This window comes from Hyaena hyaena, unplaced genomic scaffold (genome assembly GCF_003009895.1).
Source record: "Hyaena hyaena isolate Hyena2069 unplaced genomic scaffold, ASM300989v1 scaffold_268, whole genome shotgun sequence".
NCBI classification, from domain to species: domain Eukaryota; kingdom Metazoa; phylum Chordata; class Mammalia; order Carnivora; family Hyaenidae; genus Hyaena; species Hyaena hyaena.
The window spans coordinates 1453446-1476913 of record NW_024080898.1 but is presented as its reverse complement, the minus strand read 5'-3'; positions in this window follow the sequence as shown (position 1 = coordinate 1476913).

Sequence of the window (23468 nt, the reverse complement as noted above, 5' to 3'; positions counted from 1 at the left end):
TGGGGGATGGACATGGGACTCCAGTGGTCCCCATCCTTTCTCCTCTTTTATTTCTGTTTTAGACAGAGCACGAACAGGAGAGAGGAGAGAGACAGAGACAGAGGGAGAACCTTAAGTAGTCCCCATGCTCAGTGTGGAGACTGACATGGGCTCAATCCCACCGCCCTGGGATCATAACCTGAGCTGAAATCAAGGGTTGGATGCTCAACCGACTGAGCCACCCAGGTGCCCTCCCCCAACCTTCCTCTTTCTATGCAGGTGCCTTCCTAAAGCAAAACAATCCCTGGAGACTTGAGGGTGGGGTGGCAATGGGAGCTAATTCTAGGAGGTAAGATAGGTAGACAAACCTGAACATCAGCAGCCAGCAATCGATCCCATGTCAATAGGAAGGGGAGGGAAGCCTTGATCACACTCTGGCAATGTTCAGGCTAAGTCTAGTCTTGCTGCGAGAGTAATAAGAACCATGACAAAAGTAACGTACTGAACCACTGCAAACATTGTTTAATACACACAGGTATGCACATACACAAAGGCGACACAATTCTTACTCTATTTACTAGTAAGGAACCTGGAACTAGGAGCAGTTAAGGCAGTTGTCTGAGATTCTGTAGTTGGGAAGTGGTAGCATCTAATGTGAATCTAAGTAGTCTGTCTCTGGAGATCCTCTTCCACCCTTACAACTTATATTACAGGACTCTAAGTTTTTCAAAAAAACATGTGCACATACAAACTTGCACATGTAAAATATAAACTCTTGGCGCGCCTGGGTGGCTTGGTCGGTTAAGCGTCCGACTTTCGCTTAGGTCATGATCTCTCGGTTCTTGGGTTCGAGCCCTGCTTCTGGCTCTGTGCTGACTGCCAGCTCAGAGCCTGGAGCCTGTTTCAGAGTCTGTGACTCCCTCTCTCTCTGACCCTCCCCTGCTCACGCTATCTCTCTCTCTCTCTCTCCTAGAAATAAAACATTAAAAAAAAAATAAAATATAAACTCTATTTTTAACAAGGATTCACACATACCCCTCATTTAATATTTTGGGAGCAATTATGAGGACTGAGTTATTCTATGTCCCTGCCACTTACTTTATAACCAATTTCTTGACATATATTTCATTTTCCATAAAACTTAAGCTTTTAGAGGATATATCTTGGGGCACCTGGGTGGCTTAGTCGGTTAAGCGTCTGCCTTCGGCTCAGGTCATGATCTCAGTTTGTGGGTTTGAGCCCTGCATCGGGCCCTGTGCTGACAGCTCAGAGCCAGCCTGGAGGCTGCTTCAGATTCTGTGTTTTCTCTCTCTCTCTCTGCCCCTCCCCTGCTCATGCTCTGTTTCTCTCTCTCTCTCTCAAAATGAATAAAGGTTTAACATTTTTTTAAAATAAAGGATATATCTCCGTGCCTTTTGGTACATTCACAGGGTTGTGCAACATCCCTATCTAATGTTTGAACATTTCCATCCTTCCAGAAGAATCCCATTACCATTAGCAATCATCCTATTGACCCTTTTCTTCAGAATCTGGTAACCACTGATCTACTTCCTGTCTCTACTGAAACGCCTATTCTGGGAATGTCATGTAAATGGGCTCATACAACACGTGGCCTTTTGTAACTGGTTTCTTCACTTAGCATGTTTTCAAGGTTTGTCCTAGTTATGGCAGGTGCCAGTACTTACGTTTGAATACCATTCCATTGTATGGATATAGCATAATTTGTTCATCAATTCATCTACCATTTCAGTTGTTTCTACCTTTTGGCTATAATGAATAATGCCATAATGAACATTCATTTGCAAGTTTTTATGCAGACATTATGTTTTCATTTTGGGGTATTCACCTAGGAGTAGAATTGCTGGGTTCAAATGGAAACTCTATTTTAACTTTGTGAGAAACTGTCAGACTGCTTTCTCCAGCTGCTACCTGATTTTTCATTTCCACCAACATGTACAAAGCTTCTGTCTGTTCTACCTCCTTATCAACAGGTGTTTTTGTTTTTAAGAATTTTTAGTGAGTATTCCATTGTGCTTTTGAATTTTTCTAACGAATAATGTTGCTGACCCCCTTTTCATGTACTTATTGGTCATTTGTATATCTGCTCCAGATAAATGTCTACTTAAATTCTTTGCCTATTTCCCCCACTTATTTATTTTTCAATTTTATTTGAGAGAGAGACAGACACAGGAAGGGAAAGAGGCAGAGAGAATTCCAAGCAGGCTCAGCACAATCAGTGCAGAGCCTCATGTGGGACAAGAACTCACAAACGATGAGATCATAACCTGAGCCAAAATCAAGAGTCAGATGCTAAACCAACTGAACCACGAGGCTCTCCATAAATAATGTTCCAATAAACATGGGGGTGCATATATCATTTTCAATTTGTGTTTTCATTTTCTTTGGGTAAATATCCAATAGTGGAATTACTTGATCATGGGGTAGTTCCATTTTTAATTTTTTGTGGAACCCTCCATACTGTTTTTCCACAGTGGTGGGTACCAATTTACATTATCAACAGTGTTTAAGGGTTTCGTTTCTTGCAAATCTTTGCCAACACTTGTTATTTCTTGTCGTTTTGATAATGGGCACTCTGACTAGAGTAAGGTGATATCTCATTATGGTTTTGATTTGCATTTCCTGATGATTAGTGATGTTGAACATCTTTTCATGTGTCTATTTGCCATCTGTAGGTCTTCTTTGGAAAAATGTCTAATTGGGTTCTCTGCTCATTTTTTAAGTGTGTGTGTGTGTGTTGAATTATATAAATTATATTTGGGCTATTAGTCTCTTATCAGATAGATTATTTGAAAATATATTCTCCCATTCTCCCTGTATTGCTGATGGTTTCCTTTGCAAAAACTTCCTTTTGGTGTAGTCCCAATAGTTTTGTTTTTTTTTTTTTTTTTTGCCTTTATTTTTCTTGCCTGAGGAGATGTAGCCTTAAGTGTATTGCTAAGGCAAATTTCCAAGAGATTACTGCCTAGGTTTTCTTTTCGGGATTTTATAGTTTCAAATTTCACAGTTAGGTCTTTAATACATTTTTACTTTATTTTAGTGTATGATATAAAAGTGGCCCATTTTTCCCAATGCCATTTATTGAAAAGACAGTTTTTTCCCCATTATATATTCTTGCTTCCTTTGTTCAATATTAATTGACCATATAAGCATGGTTTTATTTCTGGTCTCTGCATCCTGTTCTATTAATCTATGTGTTTATTATGTGCCAGTACCATACTGCTTTGATTATTAATAGGTTTACAAATAATAAGATTATTTGTTCTGGCTCTGTGAAAAATGCTATTGGTATTTTGATAGAAATTGCATTGAAAACGTAACTTTCTGTGGCGCCTGTGTGGCTCAGTCAGTGAGGGATCAGACTTCAGCTCAGATCATGATCTCACGGTTTGTATGTTTGAGCCCCACATCGGGTTCTCTGCTTTCAGCACAGAGCCAACTTTGGATATTCTGTCACACTCTTTCTGCCCCCCAACCCCACTTATACTCACTCTCTCAATACTAAAAAAAGAAAAGGTGAATTTCTTTGAGTGGGATAGACATTTTAACATTATTAATTCTTCCGATTCATGAACATGGTATACCTTCCCACTTGTTTGTGTCATCTTCAATTTTGCTTCAGAGTATGGGTCTTCCACCTCCCTGGTTACATTTATTCCTAAATACTTTATTCTCTTTGGTGCAATCATAAATAAGATTATTTAAAAATTTCTCTTTCTGGTAGTGTATGGAAATGGAAGAGGTATCTGTATATTAATTCTATGTCCTGCAACTTTACTGAATTGATTTCTACATTCTAGTAATTTTTTTTGGTGGAGGCTTTAGGGTTTTGTGTATATAGTAATAGGTCATATGCAAATAGTGTCCGTTTTAATTATCAATTTGGAGGTCTTTTCTCTTCCCTGTATGATTGCTATGGCTAGGACTTCTAGTATTATGTTATATACAGTGGCAAGAGTGAATATCCTGGTCTTTTCCTGATTTCAGAGGAAAAGCTTTCAGTTTTTCATCATTGAGGAAGATATTAGCTGTGGGTTTTCATTTATGGCCTTTATTATGTTGAAGTGTATTCCCTCTAAACATTTTGTAGGCAGTTTTTATCATGGATGGATGTTGCATTTTGTCAATGCTTTTTCTGCATTTGATATCATCATGTGGCCTTTATTCTTCCTTTTGTTAATTTGTCACATTGATTTGTGAATATTGAATCACCTGTGCATCCCTGAAATAAGTCCCACTTAATTGTGCTAAATGCTTCTTTCAATATATTGTTGACTTCTATTTGATAATTTGTTGAGGATTTTTGCATCCATGTTCATCGGGGATATTGGTCTATAGTCTTTCATTTTTTTATTAGTGTCTTTGGTTTTGGTGTAAAGGTAATGCTGGTGTTGTGAATGAATTTGGAAACTTTCTTTCCTCTATTTTTGGAATAGTTTGAGAATAGGTATTAACTGTTTTTAAATGTTATAATGCACCTGTGAATCCATCCAGTCCTGGACTTTTGTTTCTTGGCAGTTTTTTGATTACTGATCAGTTTCCTTAGTAGTAATTGGTCTGTTCAGATTTTTTTTTTAATGTTTTATTTATTTTTGAGAGAGAGAGAGAGAGGGAGACACAGAATCTGAAACGGGCTCCAGGCTCTGAGCTAGCTGTTAGCACAGAGCCCAACATGGGGCTCGAACCCAGGAGCCATGAGATCATGACCTGAGCCGAAGTCAGATGCTTAACCGACTGAGCCACCCAGGCGCTCCTCAGATTTTCCATTTTGTCCTGATTCAGTTTCAGAAGATTGTTATGTTTCCAAGAATTTACCCATTTCCTCTACATTGTCCCATTTGTTGGGATATAATTTTTCAATCTATTCTTTAATAATTCTTTTTTATTTCTGTGTTGACTGTTCCTTCTTTCATTTTTTAAATTTTTTAAAAAATGTATTTAAATTCAACTTAGTTAACATACATTGTTTCAGGAGTAGAGCTCAGTGACTCATTACTTACATCTGACATCTAGTTAGTGACTTGTTGACATCCAACAAGTACCCTCCTTAATGCCATCACCCATTTAATCCATTCTCCTACCAAACACCCCAACAGCAACCCTCATTTGTTCTCTGTGTTTAAGAGATCATAGTTTGTCTTCCTCTGTTTTTATCTTACTTTTGCTTTCCTTCCCTATGTTCATCTGTTGTTTCTTAAATTCCACATATGAGTGAAAACATATTTGTCTTTCTCTGACTTACTTCACTTAGCATAATACACTCTAGTCCCACCCACTTTCGATTGTTGCAAATGGCAAGATTTCATTATTTTTGACCTTCAAGTAGTAGTCCATTGTGTATATCTATACCACATTTTCTTTAGCCTATCAGTCATTGGACATTTGGGCTCTTTTGATAATTTGGCTATTACTGATAAGCTGCTACAAACATTGAGGTGCATGTGCCACTTCAAATCAACATTCTGTATCCTTGGATAAATACCTAGTAGTGCAATTGCTAAGTTGTAGGGTAGTTCTATTTTTTAAGTTTTTGAGGAAACTTCATACTGTTTTCCAGAGTGGCTGCACCAGTTTGCATTTCCTCCAACAGTACAATCAGCTCCTTTGCCAACACCTTTCTCTGCATCCTTGCCAACATCTGTTGCTTCCTAAGTTGTTCATTTTAGTCATTCTGACACACGTGAGGTGGTAATCTCATTGAGGTGTTGATTTGTATTTCTCTCATAATGAGTGATATTGAGCATCTTTTCATGTGTCTGTTAGCCATCTGGATGTCTTCATTGGAAAATTGTCTATTCAGGTCTTCTTGCCATTTCTTCACTGGATTTTTTGGGTTTTGGGTGTTGAGTTTAAGAAGTTCTTTAAAGATTTTGAACACTATCCCTTTATCAAGTATGTCGTTTGCAAATATCTTCTCCTATGCCATAGGTTGCCTTTTAGTTTTGTTGGTTGGTTTCCTTTGCTGTGCATAAGCTTATTATCTTAATGAGGCCCCAAATAGTTCATTTCTGCTTTTATTTCCCTTGCCTCTGGAGATATGTATAGTAAGAGGTTGCTGCCTGTTTTCTACCCTAGGATTTTGATGGTTTCCTGCTTCACAGTTAGGTCTTACAACATACAGAAAAATAAATTCAAAACTTATTAAAGTGGTCCAATTTCATTCTTCTGCATGCTGCTGTCCAGGTTTCCCAGCACCGTTTGCTGAAGAGACTTTTTTCCACTGGATACTCTTTCCTGCTTTGTCAAAGATCAGTTGACCATACATTTTTAGGTCCATTTCTGAGTTCTATATTCTGGTCTGTTGATCCATTTTCTGGTACCCCTACCCCCACACCATACTGTTTTGATGATTACAGCTTTGTAATACAGCTTAAAGTCCAGAATTTTGATGCCTCCAGCTTTGGTTTTCTTTTTCAACGTTACTTTGGCTATTCCAGGGCTTTTATGGTTCCATAAGAATTTTAGGATTGTTTGTTCTAACTCTGTGAATAATGCTCATGTTATTTTGATGGGGATTACATTGAAAGTGTAGATTGCTTTGGGTAGTATCAACGTTTTAATAATATTTTTTCTTCCATTTCTTTGTGTCTTCAATTTCATAACCTTTCTATAAGTTTCAGCATACAACTATTTTACCTCTTTGGTGAGTTCATGTATCAGGGATAGCAGTTTCCTGATGGACTCTTTTGGGTTTTTCTTGTAGACTATCAAGTCATCTGTGAAGACTGAAAATTTGACTTCTTTGCCAATTTGTTTGCCTTTTATTTCTTTTTGTGGTCTGACTACTGAGGCTAGGATTTCCAGTACTACGTTGAATAACAGTGGTTGAGAGTGGACATCCCTGTTGTATTCCTGACCTGAGGGGGAAAGATCTTAACTCTTCCCCACTGAGGATGAGATTAGCTTTTCTTCCTTATTACTTCTATTTTCTATTCTCAATTTCTTTTATTTTCATTCTGATCTTCATGTTAGCTGTGGGCTTTCTTTCCCCCTACTTTCTTTAGGAGCTTGGTTAGATGGAGATTTTCTTGTGTCTTAAGGTAGACCTGTAAGTGATTAATCTACTACCTTTACTATATGATTGCTTTTACTGGTGAAATTTTTTCTTTTATATTTTCTTACCTCCAGTTATGACCTTTTTATTCTAACTTTTTTTTTTTTGTAAATCTTTGCCCATTTTCTAAATGGTTCTCAGAGAGGAAAGAAAATGCAAATTTAGAGTTCTTTACATATTCTGGATATAAGTGCTTTAGCAAATATATGATTTCCAAGAATATTTTCTCATTCTGTGGGTTGTAGTTTTATTTTCTGGATGTCTACTTTGAAACACAATATATACACGTATATATTTTTACTTTCGATGGAGTCTTTTTTCCCCCATTGCTGATGCTTTTGGTGTCATGTAGAAGAAACCATTGCCTAATCCAAGGTCATGAATTTCTTCCAAGAGTTTATAGTTTTCATCATTTAAATGTAGGCCTATTATCCATGTAAGTTAATTTTTGTGTATGATGTGAAGTAAAGGTAGGTCTAGCTCTATCCTTTTGCATGAAGATACCAAGTTTTCCCAGCACGATGTTGAAAATCCACCAGTTAATTTTTTAAATCAGAGTACCATATTTATTATTTCATAACTATGGTACTTAGCCTGAGCATATTTTTTCCACTTAAGTTCTGGTTTTCAATGAGGGAAGAAAAGACAAACTTATCAGTTTTACTTACTTCTGCATTCACTGTGCCAGGCACGGAGGCAAAGAGAGTGCCAAGGATTATTATACAGTCAATAAATGTTTAATATCTGAGCTTTTACATTAGGTGGGGCTGTTAATATGCATACCTTCCCAGGTGCCTCTTGGGCCTCCTATACTGTGATTCCTCACTAACTGGCATCTCAGAAGGCAACTGTTAGAAAGTAGAAGGCTCAGGTAATGATCTCATGGTTTGTGAGTTCAAGCCCTGTGTCAGCCTCTGTGCTGCTTTGGACTGTGTTTACTAGACTTCTTATGATCATTTTGCAATGTATAAAATATGGAGTCATTATATTATACACCTAAAACATGATATTACATGTGAAATATCAATTAAAAATAGATTAATTCTAAAATATGCAGCAAAAATGCTTTCCAACATGTTAGCAACAAAAAGAATGAGTATAGGAATTACTGCAGTAAAACCATACACTAATAGGTTCATGTTCTTTTGAGATTTTCAACCAAGGCCTGTATTTTTGTTGGGGAATATTAGTGCCGCAAAAAAGCAGATGAACCAAATTTTGGGTCTTGGCTCTGCCTTTTACATCTTATGTAAATCTATGTACATCTTATGTACATCTTATGGTCTTATGACTTGGCCAATGTTGCCTTTATTTCCTCATCTGACAAATGGGACAAAAATGGTGTCTGCACAGGATAATTTAAAAAAATTTTTTTAATGTTTTATTTATTTCTGAGAGAGAGAGACAGTGTGAGCGGGGAGGGTCAGAGAAAGGGAGATACAGAATCTGAAACCGGCTCCAGGCTCTGAGCTGGCAGTCAGCACAGAGCTCGACGCGGGGCTCAAACTCACGAACTGTGAGATTATGACCTGAGCTGAAGTCGGACGCTCAACCGACTGAGCCACCCAGGCGCCCCTGCACAGGATAATTTTAAAAATTAAAATATTGTCTTAGTCTGTTCATGCTGCTGTAATAAAATACCATTAATGGTATAAACAATAAAGAACAGAAATTTCTGAAAGTTCTGGAGGATGGGCGTTCCACAGTCCAGGTGCCAGATTTGGTGTGTGGTGAGAACATACTTACTTTGTGATTCACAGCTGATGCCCTCACAGTGGTCCTCAAGTGGGTGAAAGGCAAGGGAGCTCTCCAGTGTCTCTCTTAAAAAAAGTACAAAAACCATTCATGAGAGCTCTACTGTCATGGCCTAATTAGCTCCCAAAGACCCCACCTCCCTATACCATCACCTCAGATATTAAGTTTTCAGGGTCTGAAGTGTTAACCATTGTACCAGGGAACCCTGCATTGCATAATAGTTTTCAGTGTATGGATTTTGGGGGGACACAAAACTTCAATCTATAGCAGATACCATATACTACAAAATCCCACTCTCAATAAGGTATAAATATTTGCTTCCTTCTCTAATTACTCTCAGAACTGAGAGCAGTGAAAAATGTAAGAGCATTAGAAATGAGAATGAAAAGTCTTTTGCCAATGACTATGGTTGCCAATGACTATACACTGATGATTGGTTAGTTTCTTGTCTGTAGAAAGAAAGAATTCTACTGGTCATAAGTTTTCTAAATTGCTCTTTATTTTGTATTTTCCTCTATTTCCAGGCATCAGACAGAGACATCTCTGATGAATTTGCTTGGCTTTTAACAGGAGACTGAGTTCAAATCTCTTTGTACAGGTAAGGGACTTCTAAAGTCTTTGCATGTGTAAGCAGTGTAGTGTATTGGGAACAGACCTGAATTTGAAGCCTGTATTTTCTGCTTACTAGCTGATTGCCTCTAACAAGTGACTGCATCAGTTCTAAGTGCCTTTTCAGTTGAATGTGGGTGAATCACGACATTTAAGGAAACACTTGCAGAATCAGAATCTGAAAAAGAATAGGACCAGCTTACCCCAGGAATCTATTAGGAGCCACTCAACTTTGTTTTTTCAAGGCTCCAACACAGGCAACATCAGTTCTCTTTCTCCATCTCTGTATCACTTAAGATTCAAAGTCTAAGGCCTCGCTTAGATCACCACCCAATGCCACTCTGACAATCTCACTAAGACTTCAGCAAATGACAGAGGAGAAGGTGACTCTGGGGAGAGAAAACTGCTTGATAGGCCTTGACCACTAAAAAAAGGGACTCAACCAACTGAAGGGGACCTGGCAGAGAGAGGTCTGGAATAATATGTAGCTTGACTTTACTCCTTTCTAGCTCTTTGTATCTCATACATAGTGTCTCATACATATCTCATACATATCTCATAGTGTCTCCAACCGGCCAATGTCAACTGGCAGCTTGATGGCAAGGGAGCCCACTGATACAGTTTATATGAAGTTAGCCTCTTAGATACCATGGCAGTATAGAGAAGGGTGGGCGCTAGTATATAGAACATCCCTAAAATATTCATCGTAGCGAATGCTTTCTTCCCTCTTATTTACAAAAAGGCCCATGACTTCTCTTATCCCAGAAGGAAAAGTTATGCGTATAAGCTCTGGTTCAGGAAATTCCTAATAATTTGGAAGTGGCCAAAGACCTGAGTCAGCAGGTTTTCCTCCTCTTCTTCCCTGGGGCAGCCTGCTCTCAGCAAGGCCCAGACTTAGCTGTGGGGTACCTCCTCCTTGAGGAGCCTCATGGAGTCTGTGGGTGGTAGTTCCTCCTACGTGGGTGGTTCCGAGCTCCTGCCAAGGCTGAAGGAATCCACTTCAAAAGATGCCACCACCACCACTGATAAATGGAATCAGAAGGGCAGGGTTTCAGCTCAGACTGTTTCTAAGCACTTTCACCAGGCCCCGTTCTTGAGGGCTATTCCTCTTCTGAGTGGATTTGGGTAATGATGGGGGTGGGAGTCTCTACCAAGCAGCCATTTCTTGGTCAAGTACCAACTCATCCCTCAGTGTTAGAAAGGCAGGGAGAAGAGGGGCTCAGCTGCAGCCTATGTGTTCCCTCTTATTTCCATTTGCTAAATAAGGTTGGAATACTTCTCAGTTTACTCTACAAAGGTAATCTGTAATCTCTTAATGCATTAAAAACAGACCAAGTTAAATTTATGCTTTTCTTCCATACTTTTCAAATAGATTTGATTGCTGTGATTCTGCGGCTTAGGAAAACAGACAAAACCAGACATTTGTAGGAAAGGAATATTTTGTTTTTATAAAGGTGGAATTGAAATGGGCAAGAGAGCAATGAAATGGGGCTCCCAAACCTGGATATGAGGATCAGCTGAACTTGGTAAAGTTGTTCTCCTCTGTGGGCCTTCATTTCAATGTTTGCAGTAAGATTTGTGTAGGTAAGAAAGGTTGAAATATAAACTGACCCAATATACCTAGAAGAATGTCCCCTATTTATTAGATGTTCTGATAAAGAATTATGCCTCTAGAAGGTATAATTTACCCCTCTCTCCTGTTCCCCAACCCCTGCCTCTGATAGCCACCAATCTGTTCTCTGTGTCTGATTTACCTTTTGAATATCTTGAGTTGTAGATTCAAAAGGTTTACAGTTAGCATTTTCATAATAAAGAAAAATGGAAACCGTAAGAGGGCAAAGGAGGAGGAGATTGGTTTTTTTTTTTTTTACAAAATATGGTTTTGCCTTTGAGCTCTGTGCTTGAGAAGTAGTATGCAGTAATATAAAGAAACCATGGGATTTTGGACATAGGCTCAAATCTCAGAACTGCTGCCGAGGTACTGGTACTGAGGCCACTCAGCTATAAAAAATGATTTTCACAGCCTAAGACATAAAGGTGCCTGAAGTACTTTGCACATACTGGTCATTCATTAATGGGGGCTTTTTATGTTCACATTTGCTTACGTTTGTCTAATGACACTAAAAGATCTTGGTTGACTAGTAACCTTGCACTGGCTCTTTCTTCTCTGGGGCAATATTAATATTGAATGTGCACCTTAATGAATGACAGGGACATTGTGCAAACCAGTTAGTTTCTACGAGGTGGTCTGCGAAATGTAGCAGCCATACCAGGATCTTTTAAAAGTCCAAGTTAGAAGAAATGGATTCCTGTCCTACTTTTCCCTAGGAAATGTGTTTCCATCGGGAGGTGGAACTAAATCAGCAGGGGGTTTCTAGGCCAACTTTGTGACAAGACTCCCTTTTCTTAGTTCACAGCATAGAGCACTGGTACGAGAATAGACTCTAGAGCCAGATTGTCCAAGTTTGACAACTGAAGTCTTCTTCAGCATCTTGATTTGAAAAAGAGGTCAATAATTGTACCAAACTTAAAGGGTGGTTAGGCCAACTCTATGCAATAAGATGTTTAAAGTACCTAAAACAGTATTTAACACATAGTAAACGATACAAAAATATTAATAAAAAAGGTGGTCAGGTGGTAAAGTCTCTGATTCAGGAAATTCCTAAAAATTTGGAAGTGGCCAAAGGCATGAGTCAGCAGTTTTTTCTCCTCTATATTTTTAATATAGAAATTTCATTATTCACAGGCTTAGCTGTCAACTTCCCTACTATTAATTATTATTAATGAACCTAGATATCACTGGGAGTCTCTCTGCCCTGGGTTTGGCTTAATGCCCTAGGATTCAATGATCAGAATAAATGTAGAGTCCTCTCCTTGACTCTAAACGTGTCTGACATTGGCATGGGGACTGAAAATTATGGCTAAAGCATATTTCTCCATCATGTAAAAGGGACTCTGAAGGTAAATGTCCCCATGCAGGATTGTGGCTATCCTGTAAGCAAGAACCTAGATTCCTTCTATCATTCATTCAGATATACCTCATCACTTCATACTCCTTGACACCTGTTGCTGGAACTCCAGCCATCAAATCCCAGTTGCAGGCCAGAAGGAAGATTTTTTAAATGTGAAGAAAAAAAAATTATATGGACATCCAATTTGTTATATTTTTAAGTAATCTCTACAAGCAACTTACAACCCTGAGATCAAGAGTGGCATGCTCTACTGACTGAACCAGCCAGGTGCCCCATATTGACTCTTTTTAAAGGATCCTTGACAGAAATTCTAGAAAATAATTCTGCCTTTGTCTCCGTGGCTAGAATGTAATCACTTGGCCTTACCTGTCTACTAGAGAGGATCAAAAATAGTCCTTTAAATGAGTACATGGTCAAGGGATAGACATGAGTAGGTAAAATAACCATCTTTGCCAGATGGTTCCCTGTCCTTGCTCCCAAATATGCTCAGACCCATGTAGAGACCTAGGAATATATTCTGCCACTCATCAACTTTCAGAAGAAATCTATCCCATCACATTTTTACAGCTTTTTGAAAATCATCATGGAGTTAGAGGTGTAGGGCAAGTTATATGGCTATTTAAGCTTATGTCACTGTCCCCAGAAACTTTTCTAAGACTCTTCCCTGTCCATCCCAAAACTGTTTTCGTGAAGTCAGAGCTCCAAACCTGTGACTTTTCCTGCTGCACACAGACCCCTAGAACATATAGTTTAGCTCCTGCCCCCTTTCCCCTCAGCTCTGTGAGGGACTCAAGTGGTCAGCCGGGTAGTAAGCCGAGGAATAATAATAATAAGGATAGAAACAATCTGTCCAGTGCCCCATGTGCCATTGCTTCTGTTACATAACTGTGATCTTTACAACAACCTGTCATGGAGACTGCTATCATCTCATTATCACTGAGGGAATTCAGGCTCAAGAGATGGTAGTAAACCTCACAATTTTATTTCAACAGTGCTTAATTTTGTGTGAGTTATGTAACATTTATGTACGTGTTCATTTAATATTTCCACTGTTTTCACTGAAGCGCAATAATGAATGATTATTTGGTATTGTAACCCAGGTCGGATAAGCTCTAGGTTTTATATCATTTTCCATCTAAGCTTCTCTAGTCTTGTCTTCTGCAGGACACACAAACCCACCGCCTTCAACTTTCTGAAGCTGCAATAGCTTCTAGATCCCTTAGCATAAAAGTCTCCTCTCAACACATTTTGGTTTGCCAATGCCATTTTTTTAAGTTTATTGATTTTGAGATAGAGGGAGGGAGACAGAGAATCCAAAGCAGACTCTGCACTGCTGACACAGAGCCCGGTGCAGGGCTCAAACTCACAGAACTATGAGATCGTGACTTGAACTGAAACCAATTGTCTGCTGCTTAACTGACTGAACCACCCCGGTGCCCCACCAATGCCATTCTTGAAATACAACACTCAGACTTGAACCTCATTCCTAGTTGTGGACAGTTCAGCAAAAATAAAACCAAAACCAGCCCTAATTCATGACACTTTTTTTTTTTCTTAAGTAATCTCTACCCTTAACGTGGGGCTCCAACTGACAACCCTGATATCACATGCTTTACCGACTAAGCCAGCTAGGTGTCCTTAATTCATGACACTGTTTAATATAGATGGTCAAAGAAGAAAACTACTCTAATGATTAGAAAATAATTGTGTTACTAGCACCAAGTGCTAAGTTGAGTATTGAGGTTTTGAAAGAGCTTGGGTTGTACAGTTAAGTAATATTTAGTGGGATGTTAGAATTATAGAGATTGGAAAGGTTGTCAGGTGGCATTGAGATCAGAGTTGCCTTTACTGCTCACAAGAAACTCTTAATAAGACTATTATTTAAGGAGCAGTTTCCAAGGATCAGGTACCGTGTGAGGTATAGGACCAGAGATCTCTCTTACTCTAAATTATTTAGGAATTATTTCTATAAAACACAAAGGGCAACTAAGTCTCAGAAGGTCAAGTAGCCCAATTAGAAACTCTCAGACAGTAAAGTAGCAACAATGAAAATCAAATCCATGGTTCTGCTGACTAAATCCAAAGCAAATTGCTGAATTCTGGACAATTGTCATTTTTGCCCAAGGCCCCAGTTCCTCATCTGTGAAATCAGCAGTCTGAGGCCATAGGGTCTATGGAAGCGACAATGTGCTGGAGTGGACCATGAGAGCAGATGGTTTTATTTTCAGAAATTTTGTGAGCTGGTTTTAAACACAGCCATCATTGACAGACTAGATAAACTTCAAGTTTACATTAAACATTTAAATGAACATTAATAACATTACAATAAAAATATTCAAAACTCAATTTTTTTTTTATTCATTTGACTTATGTATGCTCTTGAGGCTACTTATTGTATGTCCCTACCGTAGAAATATTGTACGTTGCTAGGGTACTGCCCTTATTGCCCTGCTTTCTGTTCAGTGAGGCCATATTGGTGGCATGATATCTACCAGGCAGGAGTATTTACACAATGGAAATCAGCTACAAATGCTACAAATCAAGACTTGGTTTATTGTTGGTTGTGTGGACTTAGGAAATTGATGGAAAATAATAATACGGATTAAAGTAAAATGTGTCCTATGGGTATTACATGGGAGTAGCACAAAGAATGAGAAAATACTGCTCTAATATTTGAAAACTATCCAATTCAGAAGTTATGCAACCTCATTAATAGTGGGAAGCCCCAACGTGTCTGTGTTGTTATACTTTTATCTCATTAACAGAAATGAAAAAATATCAGCCAACAAGTTCAGGAAAGAGGGTAGAGTAGGAGCATTCTGGGCTCACTTCGTCCCATGGACTGAGATAATAGCTACATATATAAGCAATGAACTCTGAAAATGACCTGAAGACTGGCAGGATTGTCCTTCAATGGTTAATCGTAGAGAGGCGGCCACATTAGAAAACGGTAGGAGGGGCAGAGACATGGTTGGGAACCAAACCCCCCAGTGAGACTAATCACAAGCAGGAGGGATGCCACAAGCATAGAGAAGAGCATTAGACCCCACACAAGGCACTCCTGGCACCCGGGATCTAGGAAGATGAGTCCTCATAACATCTGGCTTTGAAAAACAGTAGGGCTCAATGTCAGGAGCTTTTTAAAATCAGCAGGGCTTAACTCCGAGAGCCTGAGGGCCACAGGAAACTGAGTCCCCACCCTTTAAGAGCCAGCATAATAAATATTTCACCCTGAGACAGAGCACAGAAGCAGCAGTGTGCAAAGAGCCTGTGGTATACATAAAGGAGAGTTATTTACTAATCTCAGAACAGGAGCTGGATGGGCAGGGATCTTCAGGAGATTTCTCTGGGAACAAAAGTGCTGGCAAGTGCCATTTCTCTTCCCCTCCCCCTGCCTCGATCGGTGGACGGTTGTGAGAGCCAGCACTCACACTGTCCATCCACCTCGCTAGCACTGCGTGCCCTGCTTGTCTCTCCCCCTCTGAGCCTGCCCTGTCCAACCTGCCCACCTCACCAGCTGTCCCTTGAAAGTGGCTCCTGACCCACTGGCAGCTCTGCAGGCAGCCCCATCATGGACTGGCACCACTCCGAAGTGACTCCTGCCCTGGGGAGTGGGGAAATCGCCCTACACACCAGCACCCACCGATTCAGTGGCCCAGCCCCTCAGCTGGCTGTTCAGGGAGCAACTCCTGACCATCAGCGCAGTTGTGGCGGGGAGGCTGGCTGCAGACAGCTAGCCTGACTGCCAGCCCCACCTACCAGTGAGCCTGTGGTGGCCTCAGGCCTCTCCAGCAGCATGGGGACCAACCCTGCCCAGTGCATCCACAGCAGACATAGCAGGCTGAAGGCAAATGTAGCTCAGCCACAGGAGTGGGGCACATGCAGCCCACACAGCACCCGGGGTGCCTGGTTCCGGTGACCGGGAGGGAGTGTGCTAGAGGGCACCCCAGAACCTCTTCTCCACAAGGCCACTACCTTCAAGACCAGGAGACATAGCTGACCTGCTACACAGAAACAGAGACAGACAAAAAGGAGACAGAGGTTTGGTCTTAAATGTAGGACAAGGCAAGACAAAAAAGCTAAATGAAACCGAAATAAGCAATATACCTGATGAATAATTCAAAGTCATGGTCATACACACGAAGAGATGCTCAACATCACTCATGATCAGGGAAATACAAATCAAAACCACATTGAGATACCACCTCACAGAGGTCAGAGTGGCTAAAATTACTAACTCAGGAAACAACAGATGCTGGTGAGGATGCGGAGAAACAGGAACTCTCTTGCACTGTTGGTGGGAATGCAAACTGGTGCAGCTGCTCTGGAAAATAGTATGGAGATTCCTCAAAAAATTAAAAATAGAACTACCCTATGCCTCAGCAATAGCACTACTAGGAATTTATCCAAAGGATACAGGAATGCTAATTTATAGGGGCACATGTACCCCAATGTTTATAGCAACACTTTCAACAATAGCCAAATTATGCAAAGAGCCTAAATCTCCATTAACTGATGAATAGATACAGAAGATGTGGTTTATATATACAACGGAGTACTACTTGGCAATGAGAAAGAATGGAATCATGCCATTTGCAGCAAAGTGGATGGAACTGGAGGGTATTCTGCTAAGTAAAATAGGTCAGTCAGAGAAAGATATCATATGTTTTCACTCATATGTGGAACTTGAGAAACTTAATAAAAGACCGTGGGGGAAGGGAAGGGGAAAAATAGTTAAAAACAGAGAGGGGGGGGAGGCAAACCCTAAGAGACTCTTAAATACAGAGAACAAATTGAGGGTTGATGGCAGTGGGTGGGGGAGGGGGGAATGGGTGATGGGCATTGAGGAGGGCACTTGTTGGGATGAGCACTGGGTGTTGTACGTAAGGGATGAGTTATGGGAATCTACCCTCAAAACCAAGAGCACACTGTATACACTGTATGTTAGCCAACTTGACAATAAATTATATTTAAAAACAAACACAAAGTCATGGTCATAAAGATACTCACTGGACTTAAGAGTGGATGAACTCCATGAGAAAAAATTCACACACACACACACACGAATGTAATAACTGAAATATTAAAAAAAAAAAAAAAACACTAAAGGGGATTAACAGCAGATTAGGAGGCAGAAGACGGGATCAGCATTCTGGAAGGCAGGGTAATGGGAAAGCAACCAAGCTGAATACCAAAAAGGAGAAAGAACGACAAAAATGACAATAGATTAAGGAACTCAGTGACATCAAGTGTAATAACATTCACAATATAGTGATCCCAGAAGAAGAAGAGAGTGAGAAGGGGGTAGAGGATCAATTTGAAGAAATAATACCTGAAAACTTCCCCAATCTGCAGAAGGAAACAGACATCCAAGTCCAGGAAACACAAAGAACCCCTAACAAGATTAACCCATGGAGGTCCATACCAAAACACATAATAATAAAAACAGCAAAAGTAACAATTTTAAAAACAGCAAGAGAAAGAAAAAATTACATAAAAGGGAAACTCTGTAAGGCTATCAGCTGATTTTTTTGACAGAAGCTTTGCAAGCCAGAGTCAGAGCAGAATATTCACCATGCTGAAAGATCCACAACTGAGAATACTCTACACAGCAAGGTTATCATTCAGAATTGAAGAAGGGATAAAGAGTTTAGCAGAAAAACAAAAGATAGGAGTTTACTGACACTAAATCAGACTTAAAAGGAATGTTAAAGGAAATTCATTATAAAGAAAAGGTCAAACCCAAAAGAAAATTATGGAAGGAAAACATTTCATAAGTAAAATAAGCATTTAATAAAGGTAATAGATTAATCATTTACAAAGCCTGTATGGAGGCTAAAACACCTAAGTAGTAAACTCAGTCATATCTACAAAAATCAGTCAGAGATACACAGAATAAAAGCTGTGAACTATGACATCAAATACATAAAATATCCAGGGAGTAAAATTGTAGTACTTACACAATTTGTTTGACTTAAGCAACCAGCAACTTAATATAGACTGTTCTATACATAGGATATTATATATGAACCCAGTGGTAACCACACATCAAAAACCTATTATAGATACACAAGAAAGAATAAGAAAGGAATGTAAGCATAACACTAGAAACCATCATACCACAAAAAGGGTAAGAGAAAAAAGGAACAGAACTATAAAAACAAAATAATTAATGAAATGACAATACATATATACTTGTCAATAATTAAATGTAAATGGACTAAGTGCTCCAATCAAAAGACATAGGGTGACTGGGTTAAAAAACCAAGACCCATCTATATACTGCCTGCAAGAGACTCACTTCAGATCTAAAGACAAATACAGACTGAAAGTGAAGGGATGGAGAAACACATACCATGCAAATGGATGTGGGGAAAAAAAGCCAGGGTAGCAATACTTCTGTAAGACAAAATGGACTTTAAAACAAAGGCAAAGAAGGGTACTACATAATAATAAAGAGATCAATCCAATAGGAGGCTATATCAACTGTAAGTATCTATGCACCCACCATTGGACAATCTAAATATATAAAGCATATATTAACAGACATAAAGGGAGAAATTGACAGTAAAGCAAAAGTGTAGGGGACTTTAACACCCCATGTCCATCAGTGGATAGATCATTCAGCCTGAAAATCAAGGAAACAGTGGCTTTGAATGACATATTAAACTAGAGGGAACTAATAGATATATAAAGAACATTATACCCAACCCAGAAGAATATATATTCAAGTGCACATGGGACATTCTCCAGGCTAGATCACATTGGGCCACAGAAAAAGGCACAGTAAATTTGAGAAGACTGAAATCATACCCAGTGTCTTTTCTGACCACAATGGTAATAAACTAGGAATCAATTACAAGAAAAAAAAATCTGGAAAGAACACAAATACATAGAGGCTAAATAACATGCTACTAAACAATAAATGAGCCAACTCAGAAATCAACAAGGAAATTAAAAAATACCCAGGGACAAGTGAAAATGAAAACACAATGGTCCAAAATCTTAGGATACAGCAAAAGCCATTCTAGGAGGGAAGTTTATAGCAATACTGGCCTACCTCAAGAAACAAGAAAAATCTAAAAAAAAAAAAAAAAATCTAACCTTACACCTAAGGGAGCTAGAAAGAGAAGAACAAACACATTAGTTCTACCAAACATTTAAAGAAGAGTTAACACCTATTCTCAAATGATTATAAAAAAGAAAAAAGGAAGCGGAAAGAAAGCTTCCAAATTCATTCTACAAAATTAGTACTACTGATACCAAAACCAGACAGATACTAAAAAACAAAATGGAAAAACTACACATCAATATACCTGATGAATATTGAGCAAAATCCTCAACAAAACATTAGCAAACTGAATTTAAAAATACATTGAGGAGCGCCTGGATGGCTTAGTCAGTTAAGTGCCTGACTTCAGCTCAGGTCATTATCTCCTGGCTCACCAGTTTGAGCCCTGCGTTGGGCTCTGTGCTGACAGCTCGGAGCCTGCTTCAGATTCTGTGTCTGCCTCTCTCTGCCCCTTCCCCGCTTGTGCGCGCTCTCTCTCTCTCAAAAATAATAAACATCAAAATAAATAAAAACATTAAAAAAATTATTCACTACAATCAAGTGGGATTTATTCCAGGATATAAACATTATTTAATCTTATTAATATGATACATTTTATTAATGAGAGAAAGGATAAAAACCATACGATCTTCTTAATAGACATTGAAAAAGTATTTGACAAGATACAGTATCCATTCTTGATAAAAACTCAACAAAGGGAGTTTCAGAGAGAACATACATTAACATAATGAGGACCACATATGAGAAACCCACAGTTAATATATTTAATGGTGAAAAACAAAGTCTTTCCTCTAAAGATCAGGAACAAGGAAGGATGTTCTCACAACTTTATTTCAGCATAGTACTAGAAGTCTTAGCTCCAGCACTGGGACAATAACAAGAAATAAAAGGCATCCAAATTGGCAAAAGGTAATACTATTACTATTTTCACATGACAGACTAATAGAGAAAACCACCTAAAATCCACCAAAAAATTGATAGGAATGGATAGAATTCAGTAATATTGCAAAATATAGAATACACAGAAATCTGTTGCATGTCTATATACTAATAAGAAGAAAGAGAAACTAAGAAAGCAACTCCATTTACAATTCTACCATAATAAAATACCTAAGAATAAATTTAACCCAAGGAGCTGAAAGACCTGTACTTTGAAAACTATAAATACATTGACAAAAGAAAGTGAAGAAGACAAAAATGGAAATATACTCCATACTACTCATGGATTGGAAGAATTAGTATCATTAAGTCCATACTACCCAAAGCAATCCACAGATTCAACTAATCGCTATCAAAATGCCAAAAGCCTTTCCACAGAACTAGGACAAATAATCCTAAAATTTGTATGGAACCACAAAAGATTCTAAATAGTGAATGCAATCCTTAGAAAGAACAAAGCTGGAGAAATCCCAGATTTCATGATATAATACAAAGCTATAGTAATCAAAATAGTATGGCTATTAGCACAAGAAGAGACACACAGATTCATCAAGGAGGATAAAGAAACTAGAAATAAACCCACACCTATATGATCAATCAATCTTCAACCAAAGGAGGCAAGAATATACAATGGGGAAAAGACAGTGTTTTCAATAAATGGTGTTAATAACACAACTTTCTTACACCATACACAAAAATAAACTCAAAATGGATTAAAAAACTAAATTTTAGACCTGAAACCATAAAACTCCCAAATGAAAACATAATCAGTAATCTCTTGGACATCAGCCGTAGCAACATACTTATGGATATACTTCCTCAGGCAGCAGAAATGAAAGCAAAAACAAATAATTGAGACTACATCAAAATAAAAAGCTTTTGCACAGAAAACCAAACCATCAACAAAACAAAAAGACAACTCAGTGAATAGGAGGAGATATCTGTAAATAAGATAACTGATAAGCATATGTAAATGTCAATATAACTGATAAGGGGTTAATATCAATATATAAAGAACTTACACAACTCAATACAAAACAAATAAAATCAAACCAAAAAATCCCCCACCAATCTGTTTTAAAAACTAGGCAAAACCGGAATAAACATTTTTCTTTCTTTCTTTTTCTTAGATAGTTTATTGTCAAGTTGGTTTCCATAGAAAACCCAGTGATCATCCCAACAAGTGCCCTCCTCCACCCCCCCTTCCCATCTCCCTCATCCCCATCAGCCCTCAGTTTGTTCTCAGCATTCAAGAGTCTCTCATGTTTTGCCTCCCTCCCTCTCCCCAACTATTTTTCCCCTTCCCCTTCTCCATGGTCCTCCATTAACTTCCTCCTAATCCATCTAAACGTGCAAACATATGGTATCTGTCCTTCTCTGCCTGACTTATTTTGCTCAGTCTAACACCCTCAAGTTCCATCCATGTTGCTACAAATGGCCATATTTAATTCTTTCTCATTGCCATGTAGTATTCCATTGTATAGATAAACCACATCTTCTTGATCCATTCATCAGTTGATGGACATTTAGGCTCTTTCCATGTTTTGGCTGTTGTGGAGAGTGCTGCTATGAACATTGGGTTACATGTGCCCTTATGCATCAGCATTCCTGTATCCCTTGGATAAATTAATAAACATTTTTCCAAAGGAGATCTTCAGATGGCCAATAGATACATGGAAAGATGCTCAACATCACTAACCATTAGTGAAATGCAAATCAAAATGACAACGAGATAACACTTCACACCCGTCACGGTAGCTAATGTCAAAAAGACAAGAAATAGGGGCACCTGGCTGGCTCAGTCAGTTAAGGATCCAACTCTTGATTTCAACTATGGTCATGATCTCATGGTTTAAGAGATATAGCCCGGAGTCAGGCTTTGTGCTGACACTGTGGAGTTTGCTTGGAATTCTCTGTCTCCTTCCTCCTCTCTCTGCCTCTCCCCTGCTCATGCTCTCTCTCTCAAAATAAATAAATTTTTAAAAAAAGATGAGTAATAACAAGTGTTGGTGAGGATGTAGAAAAAAGGGAATCCTCCTACACTATTGGTGGGAATGTAAACTGGTGTAACCACTGTGGAAAACAGTATGGGCCTTCCTCAAACAAATAAAATGATAACAACTTAGGATCCAATAATTCTACTACTGGGTATTCACTCCAAGAAAACAAAAACACTAATTTGGAAAAAAAAAATATGCACATATAGGTTCGTTGCAGCATTATTTACAATAGCTAAGACATGGAAGCAACCCGTGTTTACAAATAGATAAATGAATAAAGAAATGGCACATATACACAATGGAATATTACTCAGCCCAAACCAAGAATGAACTCTTGCCATCTGCAACAAAATAATGGATCTAGAAGGTATTATGCTAAGTGAAGCAGAGAAAGACAAATACCATTTGATTATTTAAAAAAAAAAAAAAAGAATCCAGACTCTTAAATACAGAGGAAAAAAATGGGTGGTTGCCTGGTAGAAGACAAGAAGATGACCAGAGAGTGAAGGGCCATTAGGAGGTACAAAGGTCCAATTATAAAATAAATTACAGAAGTGAAAAATATAGTATAACAGTCAATAATATTATAATAAAGTTGAATGATGACAGTGAATATTCTTATTGTGCTGAGCACGGAGTGATGTTAGAATTAACGTTTTACACCTGAAGCTCATATAACATTGTATATTAATTATACTTAAGAAAAAAATAACCAGCACTGGTCAGTTGCAACCACAGATTGGCTATATGTAAAAGAGTTCAATAAAATCATTGAAAACATTTAGTGAGAATTAGTTGGCTGTATGAAATGTATAATTAAAAGTCCTCTATTTTTATTAATGTGTGCTAGGCTTTCCATAGAGCAATAAATGTTTAAATATAAATATATGTGTACACAGATACACACATGTAAGACACTGGGGGGTGGTTGTTGGATGTTTATCACACTTGGCTGCATTGGGGTTTTCGTCGTCTTTGATATTACGGGAGCCTAACTACGACCAGTAGGTGGAGACCACGGGGCACCAGGCGCTATGAAGAACCGGTTCAGTGGTTGGAGACGTTTGTGG